At 43.6% G+C, this 26,919-nt stretch overlaps 1 protein-coding gene and 1 non-coding gene across 2 annotated transcripts in view; both read left to right on the top strand.

Annotated features, from left to right (window-relative positions):
- The window catches only part of SLC1A1 (solute carrier family 1 member 1), an 82,997-nt gene that overhangs the window by 12,944 nt on the left and 43,134 nt on the right, over nucleotides 1–26,919 (top strand). The gene's annotated exons all lie outside the window — the stretch shown is intronic.
- TRNAQ-UUG lies at nucleotides 7,906–7,987 on the top strand. The gene has a single exon. It is a non-coding gene; the product is annotated as a tRNA-Gln (tRNA).

Here is a 26,919-nt window from a genome sequence, read left to right as displayed (position 1 = left end):
GGGTCTGTCACCCTGACAGCATCTAGCTTTGCACCTACTTCATAGAAGATGCCCCCACATCTTTTCTTCACTGAGTTTCTTTAAAGCAGAGGCAAATCCTTGGTGAGCCTCTCTCATGGATCCCCTAGTCAACTGCTTAGTTTTATGGGTTCTTGAGTGAAGACCCTTGGGAACTCCTATCGCACACGTGTCACCCCAAATATACTTCTAGTTTGGGGATCCCAGAATAAGAGGAAACCTGGCCACTAACAGTGTTGAAGCCATTTTTGTGTGAGCTCCTCATGGCCTCAAAGCTCCCAGACTGGAGGGCATCTCCTCACCTTGAAGAAGATCTGACCTTTTCAGGAAACCAGCACCAGAACCAGCCTGATCTCCAGGGAGTTCTTTTTTTTTTTTTTTTAATCTTTTTTTTTTTTTAAGGTTTATTTTTGAGAGAGAGACAGAACGTGAGCAAGGAAGGAGCAGAGAAAGAGAGGGAGACAGAATCTGAAGCAGGCTCCAGGCTCCAAGCTGTCAGCAGAGAGCCTGATGCAGGGCTAGAACTCCCAAACCGTGAGATCGTGACCTGGTCCAAATTTGGCTGAGCCACCCAGGTGCCCCTCCAGGAAGTTCTTTGGACTGATTACAGAAGATCCATCAGATCTCACAGAGTTGGTCATGGCATAAAGCTGAATCAGCCTTGAATGATAGAGCTTTTTTGAAAGTGCTATTTAGCGATTCCTGTCTTTTTGTGCATTTATTTCCAACACACACATCTTTTTACATCCTTGTCCAGATTCTGCCCGTTTCTCTCCCTGTCTGGAGATTATTTTCTTTGATAAGGAATTAACTAGCCTGTCTGTGCTGCCTGTTCCAGTAGACCTTGAGCTTGAGCTGCTTGGATAAACACTAGATTTGGTCATTAAAGAGTCTGAAGATGGGTTTTTACTTTTTTTATTGGCAAAAGTTAATTGTCAACCAGGAGATGTAAGAGGTTGGCTCCATTTCTGCTTCCTCTTCATTGATTCCTTTCTTACACCTGGAAAATTTCCTGAGCTTTCATCACATAGAGAAGCTTCTGAGTTCCACGGAGGGATGAATGGCAATGTGACCAGTTCAGAAGTCACACACCCTGAGAAACATGCCCAGGTCTCCTCTGCAACTCGTTTGCCACCTGCGCTGAACATTTGTATTTTCCAGTAATTTCCAACCGGCTTGCTTATTTTGGGGGAGAAAAAAGTTTGCATCTACTGTTGTGTAAGCAGAAACGATTGAATTGGTTGAATGCTTTTTTAACCTCAAGTAGAATAACCACAGAAGACAGGACTTAGTGACTCTAAGATCTAGAACGCTCAAGTTCCCTACTGTAGGGCTGGGCCCCGAGCTTTCTTAGACGTTTGGGAATGCTGCTCAGTGCTCTGGGCTCTGGAGAAAAGGGCTGGTGGATCACAGCAGGTGGGTTTGCAGCTGTGGCTGTTTACTTAGCTTTCCTCTTTCTCTGCCTTGACGGGCTTCCCCCATCCCATAGGCACCGTCTGTTGTCCGTGAGAGCAATACGGAGAAAGGGGGCTAAAGAAATTCACAAACATAAAATCTTCTGAGATCCCCAAACTAAACAAAACCCTTAAAGTATTACTGTGAAAAGATGATACTCCCCATGTTTGATTTGGGGGGGGGGGGGGTCTCGAATGGTCATCTTAAATACATTTATAGGTCTTTCTAGACTGTCAGTCTAACCCGTTGTTCTCAAATAAGCTAATACATGATACTTTATAAACCTGTCAAATGCTTTATAAATGTTTGTTATTGTCTCTTACTGTCAAAGGGAGGGGTGCAAAAGGTGAAATTTGGATCCTGGGTGCAGCATTATTTGTTGAAGACACAGTATCATCTTTGTGTGTTTTCTGGGGCCCTGCTCTCATCCTGTGTGAAAAGGCATCTGGGCTCCTTTTAGTGACTATCTCGCATGTTTAACATTCTAAACATGACTGTTCTTTCCTTTCACAAATAATAATCAAACAAGTTGGCTGTCTTTGCCTTCTTTCTTCCAGTGAAGATTAAGAGAAATATCCAAGGTATTTATAGACAGATTCCTGACCCAACCTTTTCACGCAGGGAACCGCTTTCATTTTGAATTAAGAAATACCATAAAATTCTTCAAATGCGTCTTAACTCACTTAAATAAAAGTGAGTATTTCTGTGGTCCTTGTGGGGGTGGGGAAAGATGGTTCAGAATAACAGCTCCGTGGAAGTTAGGGCAGATAGGTAAAAGCAGCGAGGCAGCATGGGGAGGAATCATTAGAGACCGAAGTTCAAGGTGACACATTGTCCAAGCAGAGGTGAGGAACCGCTGAGGAACATCGGGGAGTCCCAGTGACTTAGACTGAGCCTTCTGAGTGCAAGGTTCCTCAAACTGGAAGTTCCAGGCTTGGGGCAAGTCTAGAAAATCCAGGCTGGCTGGCTGCCTTCCTTCTGCCAGAGGTCCTTCTCTTTCTCTACTCTCCAATTGCTCATGACTAAAACCAGCAGTGGGGAAGACGGTTGGATTTCATTTACTCATGGGGAGCAGGCTTTCTGAGATTGTGTAATGAGCCGAGAAGGTGTTTACAGGAGTTGTAAAACTGGTTATGATAGAGAGGTAGTGCCCAGACATCTAGTGTTAAACCTGAGGAAAAGGTGTGTCCCCCAACCAAAGGATCCCAGGGCCTCTCCACACCATACGAGTCTGGGTGAGAGAACTTACGATTCCTTCAGTGACTTGGAGGCCAAGTATCCGCACAGGTACCGAAGAGGAGAGAGAATAGAGTGTAATCACAAGGTGGATGAAGGTCTTCCATAGACATGGCATAAAACCAGCCAAGAGGTGACATCATCCATGAGATTATCAGATATGGTAGAAAATGGGAGATTTTAGAACCCATAAGTCAGGTCATGGATGTCTATCTCAGAAATACCCCGAGCTTACAACTGACATATCTTTGAGGGAGAGAGAGTCTGCTTGTTCCCAGATTGAGAGGTTCACCCACAACTGGCCTCTCAGCCAATCATGCTCACTATAGAGACTACATTCCTGGTGGGCTGGTCCTACAATGACCTCATCCTCATTTGAACCCAAGGGGCTCTTTGGACTCCTGGGACCCCAAAACCTTGGAGAAGTCCAGAGGCATAGGAACCAGGCACCCCACTTCACATGGGTGCATTACCATAGCCATTGTCAAAGGAAGACAATCCTACAGGTCACGAGTTCCTAAAGATGCCATATTTATGATGCCCATCTGGGTTGGATGGCCCTGGACAATGTGGCAGAATTTGTATCCACATTCCTGTGGCCCAGTTGTCACTCCCAGCCAGTCGCGTCCCCTCTGCTATTTTCTCCTGCCTTTTGTAAGTAGGTTTGTTGGGTAAAGAGTACAAAATGCAACGGCCTCCTGGGCACGTGCAGTGGACGTCAGTTATGCATCCCTGGTTCTGCTCAAGGCAGCAGGTTTGATCAAGTAGCTGTGGAGGGTCAGGCTCAGTGCTGGGGCAGTGGGAGCACAGAAGTGAGCCTGCAGTGGTTATGCGTCAAGAGCTTCAGATGAGGGGATGGGCCGAGACTGAGGTCTGTTAGAGGGGATACTGGATGCAGAGGTAGCTCAGCGGGGCCAAAGAATAGACTCATTCCTCCTGGGGAGACAGCCCAGGAAAGGCTTTCTGGAGGAGTTAACATTTTAACTAGGTTTTGAGGGGTGAATAGGAGTTCACTAGGCAAAGATAGTAACAAAAGTTTTTTCTTAGAGGGGAATCTCTGCAAAAAAGGGCACAAAAAATGGGGCACCTGGGTGGCTCATGGTCATGAGATTGAGATAGGGAGAGAGAGTCCCAAGCAGGCTTGAACTCATGAACCACGAGATCATAACCTTGAACTGAAACCAAGAGTTGGATGCTTAACCAACTGAGCCACCCAGACACCCCTCAGAAGTATTCAACTGAATAGAACTTAATCGGGGGACACTTAGTTGAGTAGGGTAAGACACCCAGGGCTAATTCCTGTGGAAAGCTCTTTGCTCCTCTAAGCCTGAACAGGCAAGAGGAGGGGACAGTATAACCACAGCCCAGTGAGGGTTGGGGCTGTGGCAGGGGGGCCAAACGACAGGACCCATGTGGCTGCAGGAACTCAGCCACTGCTAGAGCCATGGCAAAGTAGGCAGTAAATAACTCTGACCTCCCTCTCTCTCTGAGATCTACAGCTAGTGCCTCTCCTTGGCTAAACTCAGCCAAAACCAAAGGACAAGGAACCCTGAGTATGCATTTGGTAGAGATCAGCCTCCTGGGATGAGAAGCAGAGCAAGGAAGCACAGAAGTTAAGTCTGAGAGGCAAGTAGAGAATAACCAGCACAGAGCCATATGGCATTGAGTGCTAAAAGGTTTTCTTCGGCCACGCTTATCTAAAAAAAAAGTGTTGAAAAGATACCAGGTCTGTGAATGAGGGCCGAGAAGTAAGTTTGTTACTATACAGCTGCGTTACCATTCTCCTGCCTTGCCCTGCCCCACAGGCTCATCCTCTTGGCCTCCATGTCCAGAGAGCCTTACTCCACATCAACCAGCCTTTTTTTTTGCATGCAGATGGGCAGCTGTGGTTGACGGTGGAGACACCCAGAATACCAGTGACACCTTCTCCCCCACCTGTAATTTAGGACTCCTCTAACTGGAAGTGACAGAAAATCCAGGTCAAACATGCTTAAGCCAGGAGGGTGGGGAGGGAGTGGAGGGGAGGGTGAAGCATAGAATTTATGGCTCAGATAATTTAAGAGCTCAGAAATAGTAATTGGCTTCAGGTACAGCTGGATACAGGGGTTCAAAAGTACCATCCTGGCCTGTTCTGTCTTCACACACAGTTTCTGCACACCTGTATTCTCACCCTCCCGCAAGGCTCCCGTTGGTGCAAGATAGTTGTGAGCACAGCTAAGGGTTTCTATTTCCCTCTTCTCTGCCCAGCAGAAGAGAGAAAGTTTCTGATCCTGTAGTTCAAACAAGACTCCCTTGCCCAGGCCTGAGCCTCAGGCGGCCCTAATTGGGTCACATACCCATTCCTCAATCAGTCTTGGGATGAAGGGAATGTGATTGGTTGGCGGGGGGCACGGTCACTCCTTATCCCGCGCCGTTTCACCCACTCTGAACTGGTTACAGGTTCAGCTGCACCTAAGACAGACTGAGAGACACAAGGTGTGCTGTCAACAGCAGGGACAATGGATGTCAGGTGGCAGTTACCAGAAATGCCCTGCCTTTTATCTTTTGTGTTCCTAAGCTATTTCCTGAGTGAAGTTAGTACATAATCATAGGTCAAGTTTTATTGAATTCATAGTGCTACAAACACGTTTGAAGTTGTTTAGATACTCACCATACACCTTGAAATTGATGAATTTGGGACAGAAACCACTTTATTTTTTTGATGTTATTTAATTTTTAATTTTTCTTTGATGTTTATTTTTGAGATAGAATGTGAGCAGGGGAGGGGCAGAGAGAGAGGGAGACACAGAATCTGAAACAGGCTCCAGCCTCTGAGCTGTCAGCACAGAGCCTGACGCGGGGCTCGAACTCACAAACTGTGAGATCATGACCTGAGCTAAAGTCAGACGCTTAACCAACTGAGCCACCCGGGTGACCCTCTTATTTGTTTTTTGAGAGAGACAGAAAGGGCGAGCAGGGGAGGTTTTACAGAGGGAGAGACAGAATGCCAAGCTGTCTTCAGGCTCTACGCTGTCAGCACAGAGCCTGATGTGGGGTTCAAACTCACGAACCATCATGAGATCATGACCTGAGTTGAAGTTGGATACGTAACTGAGTGAGCCACCCAGGCACCCCCAGAAACCCCTTTAAAATCTGAGAGAGGGGGAAAAAAATTAAGCAAGGATGACAGTTGAATTTTTGCTTTAAACTCTTAAATATTCTATTTTATAAAAGCTTACAGTTAATATCATATCTAATGGTAAAAGTCTGAATACTTACCCCCTAAAATCAGGAATAAGGCAAGGATGTTCACTCTTACAGCTCATATTCAATAACTCACTGGGTGCAGAACCAGTGCTATTTCTTGCAGAAATAGGGCAAGAAAAAGAAATAAAAGGCACAGATTGAAAAGAAAGAAAGAAAACTACCCCTGTTCACAGGTGACATGATTTTCTGCATAGGAAGTCCCAGGGAATCTATAAAATAACTCCTAAAACTAGTAAATGATTTAGCACATTTGCAGAATACAGAGTTAATGCACAAAAATAATTTTTTTATTAAAAAAATTTTTTTAATGTTTATTTACTTTTGAGAGAGAGAGAGTGCAAGCGGAGAAGAGGCAGAGAGAAAGAAGGAGACAGAAGATCCAAAGTGGGCTCTGTGCTGAGAGCAGAAAGCCTGACATGGTGCTCGAACTCATGAACTGGGAGATCAGGACCTGAGCCAACGTCGGACGCTTCACCGACTGAAGCACCCAGGCACCCCAAAAATCATCTGTTTGATACACTAACAATGTAAAGTTGGAAATAGAAATTATTAAAATATTATTTATAATAGCTCCAAAAATAAAAGATTAAGTATATATTTGACAAAGTATATGTGGAATCTGTAGGCTGAAAATTATAAAACACTAATGAAGAAATTAAAGACCTAAGTAAGTGCAGAGACACACCTGTTAGTGGAGTAGAAGATTCACCACAATAATGATTGAACTCCCCCCACAGTAATGTGATTTATAGATTTAATGCAATTCTGATCAAAATCCCAGCAGTGTTTTTTTTGTTTTTTTTTGTTTTTTTTTCTACATCAAACAAGAGGATTCTAAACTTTATGTGAAAAAGCAAAGTAGCGGGGCGCCTGGGTGGCTCAGTCGGTGAAGCGTCCAACTTTGGCTCAGGTCATGATCTCACAGTCTGTGGGTTCGAGCCCCGCATCGGGCTCTGTGCTGATGGCTCAGAGCCTGGAGCCTGCTTCTGATTCTGTGTCTCCCTCTCTCTCTGACCCTCCCCCCATTCATGCTCTGTCTCTCTCTCTCTCAAAAATAAATAGACGTTAAAAAAAATTAAAAAAAAAAAAAAGCAAAGTAGCTAGAACTACTAAAAACAGTTTTGGGAGTTTTTGTTGTTGTTGTTGTTGTTGTTGTTGTTTTTGTTTGTTTTTTTGAGAGAGAGAGAGAAAGTACAAGTAGGGGACAGGGGCAGAGGGAGAGGGAAAGACTCTTAAGCAGGCTCCATGCCGAGTGCGGAGCCTGACATGAGGCTCGATCCCAGTACCCTGGGATTATGACCTGAGCCCAAATCAAGAGTTGGATGTTCAACTGACCGAGCCACCCAGGTGCCTCAGAACAATTTTGAAAATAAGAAGAGGGCGCCTGGGTGGCGCAGTCGGTTGAGCGTCCGACTTCAGCCAGGTCACGATCTCACGGTCCGTGAGTTCGAGCCCCGCGTCAGGCTCTGGGCTGATGGCTCGGAGCCTGGAGCCTGTTTCCGATTCTGTGTCTCCCTCTCTCTCTGCCCCTCCCCCGTTCATGCTATGTCTCTCTCTGTCCCAAAAATAAATTAAAAAACGTTGAAAAAAAAAAATTTAAAAAAAAAAAAAAAAAAGAAAATAAGAAGAAAGTTTAAAGAATTACATTTTACTATTCTAAGACAGTGATCAAGACACTGTAGTATTGGTGAAGGGAGAGACGCATAGATCAACGAAACAGAATAGAGATCCTGTAAATAGACCCATGCAAAAATGCCCGATTAGTTTTTGAAACAAGTGCAAAAGCTATTCCAAGAAGAAATGATACTCTTGTAAGCAGACGGTACTAGAACGACTGGACACCTGTCTGGCAAAAAAAAAAAAAAAAAAAAGAACCTCCATATAAATGGCACATTTTATGCAAACATTGACTCAGAGTGGATCACAGATCTAAAAGAAAAGGGTAGGGGTGCCTGGGTGGCTCAGTCGGTTGAGCGTCCGACTTTGGCTCGGGTCATCTCACCTTTCGTGGGTTTGAGCCCCACCTTGGGCTCTGTGCTGACAGCTCGGAGCCTGGAACCTGCTTCTGATTCTGTGTGTCTGTCTCTCTGCCCCTCCCCCACTAGCACTGTGTGTGTGTCTCTCTCTCAAAAATAAACAAACATTAAAAAGAAAAGGGTAAAATATAAAACTTTTAAGGAAAAAAACAGAAAAATCTTCATGACCTAGAGTTAGATAAGAGTCCTCAGATATCCAGAGCACAAGTCATAAGAAAAAAAAGTGGTAAGTTGGACTTTATAAAAATAAAAACTTGTTTTATGAAAGATATTAAGAGAATGGACACATATGAAATCTTCAACTTATACATCTTAAATATATGCAATTTTTAATTTCAGTTATACTTCTACAAAGCTGGAAAATAAAAGATAACAATCAACAGACTAGGAGGAAATAATAGATCTGAACTTGTATCCAGAACATATAAAGAATTTTCAGGGGCACCTGAGTGGCTCAGTCGGTTCAACATCTGACTCTTGATTTTGGCTCAGGTCATGATCTCACAGTTTGTGGGATCGAGCCCTATATCGGACTCTGCACTGACAGTGCGGAGCCTGCTTGGGATTCTCTCTCTCCCTCTCTCTATGCCCCTCCCCTGCTTTTATGTTCTCTCTGTCTCTCAAAATAAATAAGCTTTAAAAAGAGAGTTTTCAAAATTCAAAATTCTAAGAAAACAGCCCAGCTTTAGAAATGGGCAAAAGGTTTGAATGGACACTTCACCAGAGAGGATACACCAATGGCAAACACACAAAAAGATGTTCAGCATTATTAGCCATTAGGGAAATGCAAATTAACTCCGTGTGAGATGGCACTCCATACATACTAAATAGCTAAAATAAAAACACAATAGCAAGTGAGGAGGAGAACGTGGAGTCACTGGTACTCTTACACATTGCTGCTGGGAATGTGAAATGATATAGCCTCTCAAAAAGACAATTTGGCAGTCTCTTATGTAGAGTTCTACATACTCTTACCATATGACCCAGCAGTCCCACTTCTGGGTATATGCCTAGAAGAAAAACTTGTATTCACACAAAAAGTAGTACACACAATGTTTACAGCAACTCTAATCATAATCACTCAAAACAGGAGACAGATATCCTTCGATGAGTGAATGGATACATACACTACAGTACTTTCATAAGATGTGATCTATTTGGCAAGAAAAAGGAACATACTGTTGACATGGACGAAACTTAGATGGATCTCAACGGTATTATGCTCAGTGAAGGAAGCCAGTGTCAGAAGGCTGCATAAAGTATATTCTATTCACATGGCATTCTCGCAACAAAACCATAGTGATGTTGAACAGATAAGTGCTTGCCAGACATTAGGATGTGTGCGTGTGTGTGTGTGTCTGTCTATAAAGCTATATAGTATGAGGGAATTCTGTGGGGTGATGGAGCTATTCTATAATCACATCCTAATTTTGGTGGTGGTGGTGGTGGTAAGAATTGTAGTACATGTTAAAAGTCATAGGACTATATGCTAAAAAAAATGATAAACACTGACATACACAAGCCTCAGGGGTCAGGTTGGTGCACACAGGTGCATCGTTTGCAAAAGGAGGTCTATGTTTAATGCTGAGGAATTTCTGCTTTCTGGTATGCCATTCCTGTGAAGAGCAAAGCCTCCTGGGGCCTGATGCTGCCCTCATTCCCACCAAGGATGCTAATCTATTGGTTCTGATCACTGTGGGGCATGGACAGAAAGGGAACTTCTCAGCTCTGTATCTGCCAGGCAAGCCAGGACCTGCTGCTTATCTGGCCCCGGGGGCATACATGTCACAGGGATGGTGGAGGAGGTTAGGCTTTGCAAACACCCTTGAGCTGTGTTTTGAAAAATGGCAATGTTTGCTAAAATGGCAAATGGGTAAGGAGGGAAAGCAGACGTGGCAGAGACCACGGCACGGGACGGAACTGAAACACGGCTGGGCTGGGGCTGGACCACGGAGCTTGGGAGCCACTCGTGGTGCGAAAGCATTGAAAAGGCTTTACCCAGGAGAGTGACCCGGCCAGATTTGCTTCTTGCAAAGACCACTCTGGCTTTGGTTCTGAGCATGAATTGGAGGAGAGAAGATGGGAGGCAGGAAGGTGTCAGGAAGCTGAGGAATTAGTCTTGGTGAGAACTGAGGCGGTCCTGAACCAAGGCGGGGTCAGTGAGGTTGGGAGGGAGGGAGAAGGATCAGAGAGCAGTTTAGCCAGTAGAATCAGAACCTGGAGGCTCCTGGGTGCTCTGGACCCATAATGGGACACCAGGTCATCTAGAGTGTCCCCCAAGTAGGCCACTTTGGACCCACACTGCTTCAGGATCTCACGTGTGTCACTTGTCCTGTGGGGTCTCAGGCACGGTATCTTACTTCCTGTGCCTCAGTTTTTCACCTGAAAATGTACCGCATGGAGTTGTAAAGATCCATCAGAGAGAGTTAAACTGAGACCAGCCTTCTGTAAATGTTTGCAGTGACAACACAATTTAGGGAGGTAAGGAAGGAATTCTTCCAGGCACCTATGTCTATGTAACTAATCACTCCCAAACTTAGTAGCTTAAAAAACAATCATATTACCGTCTCTTGTGGTTGAGAGTCAGCGAGGCTCAGCAAAGCAATTTTCTCTTGGGGTTTCTCTTTGTGACAGCAGAGAGATGGTGGCTGGAGCTAGAGTCAAGTGAGGGTCCATCACTTGTCTGCTGCCTGGGGCTCTTCTGGTGTCTCTCCTCTCCTCTTCTCTCTCCTCAACCCAAGCTCTGAAATGAACCACCTTACCATCTTGTGAGACCTTCCCCCCCCTCCCCCAGCCACCCAAACCATGCATGTGGGATTCTCACTCTTGTCCTGCCTTTGCTGTCTCCCCCTTCTTGATGGAGCTCTTTTTCCAGCCTCCAGCCCAGGAAGAGCCTGCTGACTGCCTTATCTCCCTGCTCTAATCTGTCCTGCACACCTCAGGTTTATCTCCAGCCTGGCCGCCTGGGCCTGCCTGTGCTTTGTGCCTGCTCATTATCTCTCCTAATAGCTAATCGTAGTATCTTACTTTATAGGTTAACAGTGGTTCATCCCATATAATCCTGGCAATGAGCTTGTTGATAAGGAAGAGACTTAAGGGTCAGAGAAGTATGCTCTCCTCCCCGGCATTCTGGGCATTTCATGATACTCGATTTTAGTTTCTGTAGTTCTCTACACCACCCCACTGTGGACTGAATGCACTCTTCAGGAAGCACTGTGGGGTCAGACAGACCTGGGTCTCCAGGCTGGCCATGTGACCTTGAGCAAGTTTCCTGACCTTTCTTGTATTACTTTATCTGTAAATTATCTGTGTCTTTATGTGTAAATTAAAGGCTTGTTAGGGGGGCCAGGGTGGCTCAGTCAGTTGAGCGTCTGACTTCGGCTCAGGTCATGATCCCGTGGTTCATGGGTTCAAGCCCCACATCGGGCTCTGTACTGACAGCTCAGAGCCTGGAGCCTCCTTCAAATTCTGTGTCTCCCTCTTCTCTGCTCATCCCCTACTCTCACTCTGTCTCTCAAAAATAAACATTAAAAAAAATTGTTTTTACTAAAAAAATTAAAAATTTAAAAAAAGTGTTAGATTTGAAGATTACAGAAAATAATGGACTATAAAAGTGCTTAGGAAAGACTACACTTTCAGGGGTCATTTTTATAGTTTGTTAAAAGTGCTTAGGACAGAGGCATTTGAATGTTTCTTCCCCTTTTCCTTGGTTTTGGGGTGTTTCCCCCACTCTCCTTCGTCCCCAGAAGCAATCCCTGCCTGTTGAATTGTATTCTCACATCAAAGGCTCATCTGAACTTCAGCCTTTCTTAATCCCCGCTAATGGTTATCTCAGGGCGGCCTTGAATTTTTACAACTTTGGGGTAGCTCTCCTGCAGGCCAGCAAGGTCTCTTGTCTGTGATCTCTGTGCCCGCCCCCTCCTGCTTACCCGAATGTGTGGTCTCAGGGGCAGGAGCGCCACCTTCTCACTAGCTTCACCCCGCCTCACCGCCCCTGGTGCTGCACAAAGATGACACTCACAGAACACGTGTAGGACTCAGGGCCACCAGACGCTTCTCGAGGTCATGGTGATGGTGATCGTTTCCCAGTCGTGCGGTATTTGCTGTCCTCTGAGCAAGGTGGCTCTCCCTTGTCTGATTTGTCGTGTTCCTATACCATCTTCAGTGGGAAAACAGGAATGAGAGACAGCTGGGGGGGGGGGGGGGTGTGCCTGGGTGGCCCGGTCAGTTAAGCGTTGGACTCTTGATTGCAGCTCAGGGCATGATCTCAACGGTTTGTGAGATCGAGCCCTGCGCGGGCAGAGCCTGCTTTGGGATTCTCTCTTTTCCTCTCTGTCTACCCCTACACCCCTCACTCTTTCTTCCCCTCCCCTGCTTGCACTCACATGCTCATGCTCTCTAAATAAATAAATTAATTAATTAATTAATTTTTTAAAGAGGAAATTGGCTTGTATTTGATGTGACCTCACGGAGTTTACCAATTGTTTTTAAGCTTATTTATTTGTTTGTTTATTTTGAGAGAGAGAGAGAGAGAGAGAGAGGATCCTAAGCAGGCTCCACCCCCAGCACAGACCCCAGCCCAGGGCTTCATCTCACGTCCCTGGGATTGGGACTTGAGTCGGATGCTCAACCTACTGAACCATCCAGGTGACCCTAAGCTTCACATTTAAAAATTGAGTGGTTTCACACCAAGACTCAGATTCTTAGTTTCTCTTCCAAAAACTGAGGAGACGAGGCCACCAAAGACCCTCATTTCCACATGCCAGCGCTGGGCTAGAGCGGTCGGGCCCCCACAGACCCTGAGTCACGCCTAGGTCACTGCTGTTCTGACCCCCTAACCTTGGATGTTTGTGATCTTGGATGTAAACTGAAAAATCATTAAAATGTATTTAAACTCTACATTTAACAACGGATCAGTTCCTCATTTTGATTTTAGGGCAGGTGACTAAGAATCTACAGTGACGGAGGTCCCAAGCCCTGTGCCACCGCCGACCATTTGTCACTGCCGTGGCTGTGGTTTCTTCAAGATCAAGGAGCCATCAGTCCCATTCTGTCCATCGGGGAAGAGGGACAAATGTCAGGTCACTGCTTCCACAGTCACCTTTCAACAGTAGTCCCTCCCCTCCCCAAGGAGAAAGGTAGAAGTGACTGGGAAGGCCCACCCTCCCTGAAGGGAGAAGGAAGAAGAGGAAAGGCAGGGGCGGGGGGGAGAGGGGTGCTGGGTGGCTCATTTGGTTGTGTGACCCACTCTTGGTTTCGGTTTAGGTCATGATCTCAAAACTTGTGAGTTGGAGCCCCACGTTAGGCTCTGCATTGGTAGCTCGGGGCCTGCTTGGGATTCTCTGTCTCTCTGTCCCTCCCCTACTCGAGCTCTCTCTTTGTCTCCCTCTCTTTCTCTCTCAAAAATAAACATTAAAAAAAAAAGAGGAAGAGAATCTTGTTCACTTTATAGTTCGTCACATTTAACGCCTCCCCCCCACCCCCCACCGAGACTCAGGTCAGGTATCCTTCCTTCTTGACTGATGACAACACTAAGACACCAAGAGGCTACTGTTTGCACTCTGTCCCAGAGCGAGGACTTAAGTAGTGAGCAGAGTTTGGGTCACTTGTATCTAACTTATGTCACGTTCCCCCTATTCTGTCTGCCCCTTCCTACCATATTTCTGAGACTGGTGTCGGTGGGTATTTACTGGTTTGAAGACAATTAAAAGCTAAACTTAAAATAAAACGTGAGTTTCTGCCAGCTCTAAAGAGAAGTTTCTGTTCAGCCCTGCCCTGGGATTGGGTCCTCCAGGCCTCAGAATTTTCCACTGAAATATCTCTAATTGCATAGTCTTCAAGGAAATAGGACCAAGTGAGAATACGATAAATCCACTGCAAAATAAAAACTTCTTCCTCGAAGTTTTTAGGTGAAGCAACCAAAAAGCAAAGTTATGGCAGCTACGTGTGTGGGAGAAATGGAAAGAGATTCCAGATTCCTGAGTCTTCTTTCCCTTATGCTTCTTTGCGTTTGGTTTTTACTTGCACCAGAGTAGAAGTTAATTTGGAAAGCTGTGTTCTGTCTACTTTTGCTGCTGTTTTAACCTGTTGCTCACTTCCTGAGCCTTCCAGCCGAGGGCCAGGCTAATTCCTCTGCATTCCTTATCCCACTTAACCCTCACCTGCAGTCTTGGGAAATCTTACTGCCAATCCCTCTCTGGCTGATAAGAATACTGTATCTTAACAGGTTTAAGTAGCTTACGCAGGTCACACAGCTAGTAACTCTCAGAGCAGAGTCAGCTCCAGATCTGGGTGACATACTCACATGTCCTTTTATTTTTAATTTTTTTAATGTTTATTTATTTTTGAGAGAGAGAGAAACAGAACATGAGCAGGGGAGGGGCAGAGAGAGGGAGACAGAGAATCCGAAGCAGGCTCCAGGCTCCGAGCTGTCGGCACAGAGCCCGACGCGGGGCTCAAACCCACAAGCAGTGAGATCGTGACCTGAGCCAAGTCAGACGCTTAGCCCATTTTTTTTTTTTTAAGTTTGTTTATTTATTTTGAGAGTGCATGTGAGTGAGCAGGGAGGGGCAGGCAGAGAAGAGAGAGAATCCCAAGCAGGTTCAGCACTGTCAGTACAGAGCCCAACGTGGAACTTGCAGTCAAGAACTGTGAGATCACGACCTGAGCCAAAACCGTCAGTTGGATACTTACCCAACTGACCCACCCAGGTGCCCCAACATACTCACATATCTGAAATGACCTGTGTCTTCACCTAGACTCTAAACTGCATGAGGACCAGGACCATGATTGTATCATCCAAAGAACTTAGGGAAGTATTTGGATGCAGCTGGTTGTGAGTCATTAATTAATGACCGCTGATTTTTTTCTTGGCCATTAGTTTGATTTTTCCTTTCTTGCAGGGATTTTCAGGTCACGCTGTTCTCAGAATGATCCCGGTTTTCTGTTGATTGTTTTGATTGATTTTTCTACCCTGTAATTGAAAATTAAGCTCCCATACATCTCCTTCGTGGGCTATGATCTGCAGTCTGTAATCACAACTTTTCTTTAAATTGATCATCTTCTTTTGAGCTGTTAATAAACATGTCTGGTTTCATTGGAGGTTTCAAATAGTTATTTCCAGATGGTGAGGCCTTCAGATCTTAGAAGCTCATGCATAGCCTACTAAGTGGAGGTTTGAACAAAATACCACATTTTTGGCAATATTTGTGCTATTAGTATGATGATTAAAAGAAAAAAACAAGTTTCCCTATATTTTTGTCTCTCTTCCACCCCATGAAAAAGCCACCAAATTGTCAGCCAATCAAAATGGAAATGAATCACAGTTAATATTATTATCTGCCTTTCTCTTTTTCTGTTTCTTTTTAAAATCAATTTAGCTTTTGAATGTGTATGTGGGGTTTTTTTTAGTGTTTATTTTTGAGAGAAAGAGAGAGAGTAGGGGAGGGGCAGAGAGTGAGGGAGACACAGAATCTGAAACAGGCTCCAGGTTCTGAGCTGTAAGCACAGAGCCTGACACGGGGCTCAAATCCATGAACTGTGAGATCATGACCTGAGCCAAAGTCGGAAGCTTAACCGACTGAGCCACTCAGGTGCCCCCCACTTTAATATTCATTTATTTTTAAGAGAGAGAGAGAGCAGGGGAGGGGCAGAGAGGGAGACAGAAAATCTGAAGCAGGCTCCAGGCTCTGAGCTGTCAGCACAGAGCCTGACACGGGGATCAAACCCATGTACTGCGAGATCATGACCTGAGCTAAAGTCGGATGCTCAACTCAGGCACCGCTGTGTATGTGTTTTATTAATTGAGATATACTCCACATAATGTAAAATTTAAAAGCAATTCTATGGTTGTTAGTATATTCACTGTGTTGTACAGCCATCACCACTAAAGTAATTTCAGGGCATTTCCAGTCACGCCCCCCAAAAAGAAACCCCATACCTATCCCTCAACCCCATCCTATGGCAGCCACTAATCTGCTTTCTGTCTCTATGGATGTGCCTGTCCTGGATATTTCATATAAATGGGATCATATATAAGATGCAGACTTGGATGTCTGCCTTGCTTCACTGAGCATTAAGTTTTCCAGGTTCATCCAAGTCCTAGTGGGTGTGAGTACTTCAGTTCATAGCTGAGTAATGTCTCATTACCTAGAGATCCCACAGTTTCTCTATCTAGTCATAAGTTCATTGACATTTATTACTTCTCACTTTGGGGCTCTTATGAATAAGGCTGCCATCAACATTTAGGTACAAGTTTTTGTGTAAAGGTATGTTTTAAATTTCCTTGAATCTGTACTTAGTGGAATTCTTGGGTCATGGAGTAACTAGGTTTAACTTTTCAAGGAACTACAGTTTTCCGGGGGGGGAGGGGGGGGTGGTGGTCGATGCACTGTTCTACATACCTGCCAACAGTGTAGGAGCGTTCCAATCTCTCCACATCTTCGTCAGCCCATCATTTTCTGTTGTGTTCATTTGCTTTTTGAAGAGCCCCCCCCCCCATCTCGTTGTAATTTCCATTGGACATTTCTCTAACAACTAACGATATTGAACCTCTTTCTATGGGATTAGCAGCCATTTGTGTATCTTCTTTGGAGAAATGTCTATTCAAATCCTTTGCCCATTTTTCAGTTGTTGAGTTTTAAGAGTTGTATGTATACATTCTGGGTACTAGACCCTTATCAGATACATGATTTGTATATCTACGTTTCTTGAATCAATTGCAAAGCAAAATTTTCCAAGAAGATCTGCATTTTGCTGCCATGTTGCGGTCTCTATGAAGCCCTACCTCATATTTGATTATTAGTATCTGGAGCATCACCAGAACTTACATTAAGGTTTGGGGAGACGCCTAGGTGGCTCAGTCTGTTGGGCGGCCAACTTCGGCTCAGGTCATGATCTCAGAGTCTTTGAGTTCGAGCCCTGCGTCAGGCTCTGTGCTGACAGCTCGGAGCCTGGAGCCTGCTTCAGATTCTGGGTCTCCCTCTCTCTCTCTGCCCCTCCCCTGCTCACGTTCTGTCTCTCTCTCTAAAATAAATAAACATTTTAAAAAATTAAAAAATTAATTAAATAAATAAATAAAAATGCTTTTTCTTCTGGTGCCGAGATCCTGAGACTTTTATTGCAGGAACATCCAGAAGTATCAAGAGGAACATACTTTACTTACATTTAGTGCATCTCCTAGGGGCTTTGTACGTCATTGCTTTAACCCTGAAATTTTTTGATAGAATAAAAGGAAGTAATTTTCCACTGAAATAAATATCATAGTCTAAGGGAATAACTTTGTAAGTTTATTTTTAAATTTACATATTTTATGTAATATGTACTTCACATATTTTATGTGAATTTCTCCCCTCCACCTCTGACCCCACTGCTCTCGAGCTCGGCGACCATGACTCCCCTGTGAGAGCCATAACTGTTTTAAGGATTTCACGAGAAAACCTACGACGCGTATATGGCCTCTAGGAATAGCTCACATCGCCTGAGTACTTACTATGTACTGTTTATTCTAAACACTTTACAGATAGTCTCATTTTTTAATCTATCAGTGGCTTTATGGGGTTGGTATTTTATTACACCTGTTGTTACAGATGAGAAAATAGAGGCACCGGGGGGGGGGGGGGGGGGGGGGAGATAAGTATTTGGCCCGAGAGCACACAGCTATTGGTGAGGCCAGTGTTTGAACACAGATCATCTGACAACAGCCTGCCTCCTAGAGTTGGTGCTGAATTAGTTTCTTCCTTCAAGATATCTCACATGATTTAACATGCCTCATTTCATCATGTAGATTAAAGGCCCTTTGATTATGCATTACTCTCATCTCTGTTTCCCTCTCGGCCAATGTGTTTCAGGAATTAGGTGGCCTGTAAATGATTGTTGGCTAATTGATCCCATGAGGTTTCACGGCAGTACTTGGAACAGCAGCGAATGTTTTAATATAGCAAGGCTTTCGTATAGCAAGATCTTTCCTGTATTCTGTGGGACTCTCAGCTTTAATCTTCATGAGCTCTCTTATCCATCTTAAAGTGGACATATTGGAAAGAAAAGGAGTAAATAATTGGAGGTACTGTAACATCTAATAGTATGGTGGTTGAGCTAATATGAATTAATCCCTACCATCTCAGGCCCAGAAATAGAACACCCTTCTCCATTTCAACATATAGCCAAACCTAAACTCAAAAGAAATCAAGGAAAATCCTCATGTAACAGCAATTAAAAGGAAACATTTCAAAGCCATAAGTGTAAAAAAAAAAAAAAACAAAACAGTGACGTAGTGATGTCAAGGCCTAGACCTAATTATAGGCCTTAGTGATGGGAGACAGGGATTTTTATGTCCATATGGGAAAAAGAGCTATGATCTTGGACCATATGAATGAAGGAGCTAGAGTCTTATCAGACCTCTGTGTAAAGCCTGGATTCTCGAAATTTGGCCCTATACTTTAGCCCTGTGTCGGGCTCCGTGTTGACAGCTCAGCGCCTGGAGCCTGCTTCAGATTCTGTCTCCCTCTCTCTGCCCCTCTTGTGCTAGCATGCGTTTCCCCCCCCCTCTCTCTCTCTCTCTCTCTCTCTCTCAAATATAAAATAAAACATTAATAAAAATAAAAATTAGTCCTATGCTTGAAAAGAATACCAGAAAAATTCTACCCAGTGGTTTAGGAAAACCTCAGGAAAGCTTGCCATCTGGCCATGGCTGTGAGTAACCAGGAAAGAGGGGCACCTATGAAAAATTAAAATGCACACTTAACTGGGTGTGTGATCTGAATTTACACCACCACAGAATGCCACTTCCTAAACTGAAAAACTAATAGGAGAACTGTCCCAGTGGTCTTGAAACTCCAAATCCCCAAGAGAAGTAGGTATCCTACTCCAAGAAAGCCACCCCCCCTCCCCAAAAGAGAAATCCACAGTCAAAAATTATAAATCGCACAAGGAAATGACACAAGTTAATATACACACTACAAGCAAGAGAATGCATATTCCAAATATTGGAGATAATACAGCAATCTGAAATAATACTAAGTGTGTTTAAAATGATTAATGAGACTGGCTCCTGGGTGACTCAGTTAAGCATCCAACTTCGGCTCGGGTCATGACCTTGCGGTTCATAAGTTTGAGCCCCACTTCGGGCTCTGTGCTGATGGCCTGGAACCTGCTTCGGATTCTGTGTCTCCCTCTCTAGCCCTCTTCTGCGCTCGCTCGCTCTCTCGCTCGCTCAAAGAACAAACATTTTTTTTAAAGTTTTTAAATAATTAAAAAGAAACAGATGAAGACAAACCATAAAAGACTCTTAAATACAGAGAACAAACGGAGAGTTGCTGGCAGGGTATTGGGTGGGGGGATGGGCTAAATGGATGATGGGCATTAAGGAGGGTACTTGTTGGGATGAGCACTGGGTGTTATATGTAAGTGATGAATCACTAAATTCTACTCCTGAAGCCATTATTACACTATGTTACCTAACTTGGATTTAAATTAAACAAAGATAACAAAAAATCAAAACAAGCAAAAAGAAATAGCTGAGTAAAAACTTGGAAATAGAAGGATACTCTGAAGAGGATACAGTAAGTTCGAGAAATTAGAAACTTGGCAGATGAGTGAAATACCAAGTAAGTGCAACCCATGTCAAGATGGATAAGCTGGAAAGCAGGTACGAGAAAATCAGTCAGAATGAATGCATCACACAGATAAGAAGGAATATTAAAAAGCCCCCAAATCCTCATATATTTGGATACCTGTGAGCATATTTTTAGATAATTTACAGTTCTAAGAAGAAATCACAATAGCGATTGGAAGACATTTAGAACTAACAAGTTATTACTATATAATAACTTAGAGAACACAAACAGAATTTAGAAGAAAATGTAAATTCTTACATGCATATATAGAAAACAGACATGCTAATGTGCTAAGCAGTCAACTCACAAACCTATTCTAAAACAAAAATTCTAAAAAATTTTCTAAACAAAAATTCTAAAAAACATGGAACAAAATCATTGGGTAAGAGCAGAGTTTAATGGTACAGAAAACAAAAGCAAAATAGTGTGGTATGGAGTACTAAACAGCACGTAGTTAGGATGGATGTACCTGTGTTAATATGAATAGGTCTCAAACATAGAGTGAAAACATCTCAGAAGGAAAAGGCAGGCTTCAAAAGACTGTATCCAGACTCATCCTGCATAAGTCAAATTTTCAAACACATAACAAATGATATTACATACTTTAATGGATAGAGACCTACAGAAAAAGCTGTTATGGACCCTCAACAAAATCAGCTTTCTCCCTGAGCCAGACTGAATTCTTAATGGTAGGTGGTGGACAAATAGGGAGATATGATTCGGTGTAAACTATCATCATTATTGACAAAGCACAGACCACATTTCCTGTTGACAGGGGACAGATCCATCCATGAAGGAAACTGTTTATCATTTGCATTAATAACAACGTTGTATTCTTTTCTTAACTCCTCCCCCTCAGGTCCTCTGCACTCAGTACTTGGCATATAATTAGATATTAATAACTGCATACTTGTTTTTGCTTTTTCTTGAACTTAGATACTACAAAGAATGCAATTAATGTACTTTCCTCCCTTGAGCCTGAAAATGTGCAGTAACTCAAGCCTTTGTGTCATAATTTCTGCTTGTCCCCTTTGGTTGTCGGGAAAAGTCACTAACATTCAACAAAATTGTCTGCAATTGAAACGTGTAACAGTTGGGCAGTGGTCAAGAAGCACGTGCCTCCAAAGCGGTATTATCCAGCGCTTAAAACAGATGGTGTGTAGCGTGAGAAATTGCCTATGATACAATGTTAAAGGAGAAATACCAAACACAAAACAAAACTGCTTGTGTGCTGTATAATACAGATGAACTTTGAAAACGTACTAAGTGAAAGAATGCAGACACACATGCCATGGTATCAGTCAGGGTTCTCCTGAGACACAGGATCTCCTGCGTATACCTCCATGAGACTTATTTTAAGGAATAGGCTCGCATAACCGTGGGTTCCGTGCAAGTCTGGAATCCAGAGGGCCGGCCAGCAGCTGGGGCAGGGCGTTGGACCTGCTGTCTTGAGGCAGAATTCCTTCTCCTTGTTTTTGCTCATCAGCCTCAGCTGATGGGACGAGACCACCTAGATTATCAAGGGTTATCTTTAATTAAAGTGAACTAATTGTAGATGTTAGCCACGTCTGCAAAATACCTTCCCAGCCACACCTAGATCGGTGTTTTACTGAGTGACTAGTTCTACAGCCTGGCCAAGATGACACGTAAGACTAACCATCACAGCCTCATGTTATAGGATTCCATTGATAGGGAATGTCCAGAAACGGCAGATCACAGAAAGAGGTTAGTGGTTGCCAGGGGCTGGGAGAAGGGGGGTTGGAGAGTGGCCGCTAGTGGGTAAGCCTCATGGAAATATTCTCGAATGAGATAGTGGTGATGGTTGCCCAACATTGTGAATATACTAAAAACCCCTGAGTTGTACATTTTAAAGATGATAAATTTTATGTTATATGAATTTTCTCTCAATAAAAAATTGCCCCCAAGCCCTGAAATTATACAGCCATTAGGTCATGATCTCACAGTTCGGGAGTTCAAGCCCCACGTCAGGCTCTGTGCTGACAGCTCAGAGCCTGGAGCCTGCTTCAGATTCTGTGTCTCCCTCTCTCTCTGCTCCTCCCCTGCTCACACACTGTCTCTCTCTCTCAAAAATAAAGATTAAAAAAAATTTTTTTTAGATTACAAGATATAGGGGCGCCTGAGTGGCTCAGTTGGCTAAGTGTCCAAATCTTGGTTTCGACTTAGGTCGGGGATTTGAGCCCCACATCGGGTTCTGCGCTGGCAGCGCAGAGCCTGCTTGGGACTTTGTCTCTCCCTCTCTTTCTGCCCCTCCCCTGCTCACTGACTTTCTCTCTCAAATAAATAAACTTAAAAAAATTACATGAGAATTCACTTGAAGGGCTTAGCACAGAGTCTGACATAAAGCATGTACTCGGAAATTGTTAGGCATTATGTTACGATTAACCTTAATTGTATACCGAGAAATGAAAACAGCTTCACTTTGCATATATTTGAGTTGGTGAGATTGGGAGTGAATTTCCGAACTCACTATTTCCAGTAGAACTGTGATAATATGGCTTGTGCAGTAAATACATTTTTTTAAGGGTTTAAAAATAAAGTCTTACAGAGGCATCTCTGTGGAGCCAAAGTTCACATAAAGAGCTCACACTGATGGAGCGCCCCAGCTCCAAAGAAGATGAGAAAGGGGTACAGATACATTTCAGTGGAAGGACAGAGAAACCGTCCTCGCATCTATTCAGTGTGTGCACATAGTCATTTGTTAATAACTGTACTCATTCCATACTTTTTCTTTTCTGGTTGTTAGCGTTCATCTTAGATTAGCTCCCAAAGGGCAAGAAGGCGTATTGCGAATTTCCCTAATAGGGTGTGTAGCGTGATGGCATGGCTGATAACTATTTCAGTGATAATTAAAAATATTTTTTCCTTTGCCAATAGTTCTTATTTAATCAAGCCAAAATCAGTCTGTGTACCCGAGAACTATTCTGGGGCTTTGATTAAAAAGCCACAGAAGATTTTAATCTCTTTTCTCTGAAAATACCCTAAAAACAGGAACAATGCTGTTTTCATAAATCTGACTCAAATGCCATTCAACTGCTCTCCCTGAATTAATTTTCATACCTACAGAAAAATCCACGTGTGCAGAAAAACGAAGGCTGGATAAAACCTGGAAAATGGGGGCCAGGGGGAGGATATGTTGGTATAAATCATTATGTGTGACTTTTATTTTGATTTCTAGAATTATTTCTTTCTAAAAAAATTTTTTTAATGTTTATTTTTTGAGAGAGAGGGAGAGAGACAGAGTGTGAATGAGGGAGGGGCAGAGAGAGAGGGAGACCCAGAATCCGAAGCAGGCTCCAGGCTTTGAGCTGCCAGCACAGAGCCCGACTTGGGGCTCGAACCCACAAACCGTGAGAACATGACCTGAGCCGAAGTCGGACGCTTAACTGACTGAGCCACCCAGGCGCCCCTCTAGAATTATTTCATGAACAATAATTTTGTATAAGCTTAGAGTGAAAAGAATCACCCCATTTCTTCCACGGTAAGCTACTGGACGGGCAGCTCTTTGAGACGCCATGAACTTGAAAAAGAAACCGGTAGCCGAGGTCTTAATTGTCTTCCCCCCTAGTTTCTTCCATCCCTGTTTTACGGATGCACTTAGCATAAAAAGTGGGGAAGGCCCGGCCAGCTGTAGGAGCTAATGTAATGGTCATATGAGCCCATTTTAAAGCTGAGGATACCAAGGCTCAGAGGTTATCACAGCATCTTGAGCATTAGAAGGGACCTTGAAGGCATCTCATCCAAGCCTTTTGCCCTGAGGGGAGAGGTTAAAATTGTGGCCCAAGTTACACAGCTTGTAAGTTGGTGGAGCCAGAACTCGAACCTTTTGTTCTAACATGGTGTTCCTCCCCAGCTGCCTCACTACTTGCTTGGGATCTTCTTGCCTTTGTGAGGGGAAGCTGCCCAAGAATGAGTTCCTGGTAATTTCTGGGGCTGCAGAGGTCCTGATGACAGTTCTACCCTTGGGCTCCCTTGTCGGCCCTGCCAAAGGCCTCGGTAGAGCTATACCTACCATTCAAGGACGTTCTTGACCTTCCCCTTCCGTAGTTTGGGAGTTGCCCAGCCAGGTGGGTCTGACCTACCTCCAGGTGGGCTCTTATTCTCGGCAGACTTTGACTTTGGAGACCTCTCTGAGCTCTTGAATCCAGTCCAAGATTCTGGCTCTGGATAAGGGTAGAGAAGGATTGTGCCCTGTGATATCCTGACCTCATCTTGGATCCTGGAAATTCTGACTGAGATTTTTCTTACCAGGCATCCGGTTTTTCCAGACTGCTTTGAGACCAAGATAAAACATACCCATTTACAAGGTGTAGGTCCTGGCTGAGGTTCTTCACCAGCTACTTCTTACCCCTGAGGGTCCCGGGGTGACATCTCTGGCCCAGGGTTCATCTCTCAACTGCTTCTCCAGGTCTTGATTGGTATTTATAATCCCCTCCTTTTTCAGGAAGGAAGGAAGGAAGGAAGGAAGGAAGGAAGGAAGGAAGGAAGGAAGGAAGGAAGGAAGGAAGGAAGGAAGGAGAGGGGAAGGAGGAAAGAAGGAGAGAGGGAAGGAAGGGAGAGAAGGAAGAGAGAAAAGGAGGGAAGGTGAAGGGAAGGGAGAGAGGGAGGAAGGAAGAAATTAGAATTTGTGATACTCAACTTTAAGAACATACTTGACAAAGTTTTCATTACTAAATATAGTAACCTTTTCGTGGTGATCATCACCTCTGATAGCTTTGAAATGGCTTTTTGTGGACTCTTATCTCTCCCATAAAAACCCACATCTGGATAAAGGCTGAAAAACAGCAAGTGTATTCCTTTCTAATTTCCCCGCATTTATTTGAGGTGGAAATGATTAGAGGCACAGTTAATCACTAGTAATATAAACCCTAAAATTGGAGCTCATGGGGTTCTTTTGCTATTCAACAGAGTGCTTCTGTGGCTGTTTTTTGAGCACAAGACACATCTCCTTTCTTTTTACATACAGAGCCTTCTTTGACGTACAAGCCAAACATTTACTGGAGACAGCCTGAATAGTATGAGAGAGAATGTCTGTTTGTTTTTGTTTTTGTTTTTTTTTTAAAAACACTGGATCCTACAGGGTATCCTTACAGCGTAAAAGAGGTAGGTTTCATATAGAACAGTGGAACATAGGCAATTTATGAAGCAGGAAGTGAGCACAACAGGTTTTTTTCAATTTGCTTAAAATATTTTGAATCCTTGGCATTCTTAACTATTCAGGAGTCTCTAGCCCTGGGTTTTGAAATATGAACCAAGGAGGGTTGATACTGAAGTTGTGTGTGTGTGTGTGTGTGTGTGTGTGTGTGTGTGTGTCTGGGCAGTAATATGAGAAATGTTTGTGTATGTTTGTTCCAAAAATATTTTAAAACGGCTGATCAGAAATACATTCAGAAATGCTTGCACAAAATAGATCAAGACAGAGGTGGAATTTGTAGGAAAATAAAATTAAACCAGCGATAAGGTTGCCATGCACATATTCCGTGTGGGGTTATTTTATTTGGCCTGCTAACCCCTGCGGGAAGTACAGCAGAATTTAAATGAAGACCAGTATTGATTATAATTCACATCTCTTTTCATTGACCTAGAGTTAACTGTGCCCACGCAACTATAAACTTTCACAGACTAATTATCTGAGTTTGTAAAGGAGCATATCCAGTGATCTCCTCCTTGACTCTTTCTGCCCTTTGTCATTTTATTTCCAATTAACATATCACCCTAGAAGGTGGATGGAGGAAAAGAGATGTACAAATCATCCCAGCCCATCTTATCTCTTGGTTTAAAAAAGAGAGGGGTGGAGGGGAATGGGGCTCCTAGCTGGTGACTCTTGATCTCAGGGTTGTGAGTTCGAGCCCCATGTTGGGCATAGAAATTGCTAAAAAATAATAATAAATGTAAAAAAAATAAAAAATGAGGGGTTGGGAAAGGGCAAAGTGTGGGAGTGGGAAAGAGGCAGTTAGATGTTAGGGCCGTTTGAAATTTGTGATTCATAGTTACCAAAGCCAGCACAAGAAAAGAATTCATATAGACACCTATGAAGGCAAGCTTTCAGAGAAGGTGCACTTAACCCTTGAACAACACAGGTTTGAACTGTGCAGGTACATTTACACACATTGTTTTGTGGGGGGTTTTGTTTTTTGTTTTTTTCAGTAAATACAGTCCAACACTGTAAATGTATTTTCTCTTCCTTACAACTTTTTTTTTTTTTAATTTTTATATTTGAGAGAGAGATAGCCAGATCACATGCAAGCAGGGGAGGGGCAGAGAGAGAGGGAGACAAAGAATCTGAAGCAGGCTCCAGGCTCTGAGCTGTCAGCACAGAGCCCAAAGCAGGGCTTGAACTCACAAGCAGTGAGATCATGACCTGAACCGAAGTTGGACACTTAACGGACTGAACCACCCAGGCACCCCATGACTTTCTTAATAACGTATTTCTCTAACTCACTTTATGATAACAATACAGTATACAATACACATAACATACAAAATACGTGTTAATTGACTGTTTTTGTTTATCAGTAAGGCTTCCAGTCAACAGCAGGTTGTTAGTAGTTACATTTTTTGTGGAGACAGAAGTTATACGTGCATTTTCAAATGTGTGAGGGTTGGCGCCCCAGACCCCAGCATTGTTCAGGTGTCCACTGAATAACATTTCTTGATTTTGAACATTTTCCGACACTCACATAATTATAAGCCTCAGTGTCCACAATACTCAGATTCAGTAGCCTCTCGATCAGACCAATTTGGACACATTGTTATTTACAAATTACTAGAAAGGATTGGGGTGCCTCGGTGGCTCAGTTGGTTAAGCATCCAACTTAGGCTCAGGTCGTGATCTCACGGTTTGTGGGTTCAAGCCCTGCGTTGGGCTCTGTGCTGACAGATCAGAGCCTGGAGCCTGTTTCAGATTCTGTGTCTCCCTCTCTCTGCCCTCCCCCACTCATGCTCTGTCTCTCTCTGTCTCTTAGAAATGAATAAATGTTAAAAAAAAAAATGTAGACATAACTAAAAGGGATTCAGAGAGCCTTAGACAACACATTTTTCAACAATGTGTGAATATATCAAACCAAGAGAACATTATGCTATTAAAATTACAGAAGATGCATAAACAAGGAGTATCATAAAAACTACCACGAGAAGAGTATATATGAGGAAATGAGAAAAATGAACACTGGTATGTAAACTATAAAACCTAGGACACCTAAGCTGCCTCGCTGGCTGAGTTAGTAGAGCATGTGAGTCGTGATCTCAGGGTCATGAGTTTGAGCCCCTGGTTGGCGGAAGAGATTACTTTAAAAAAC

The sequence above is a fragment of the Panthera tigris genome, chromosome D4 (assembly GCF_018350195.1).
Source record: "Panthera tigris isolate Pti1 chromosome D4, P.tigris_Pti1_mat1.1, whole genome shotgun sequence".
NCBI lineage: Eukaryota > Metazoa > Chordata > Mammalia > Carnivora > Felidae > Panthera > Panthera tigris.
Note: the sequence above shows the minus strand (reverse complement) of the source record. Positions and strands in the feature narration are given on the sequence as shown.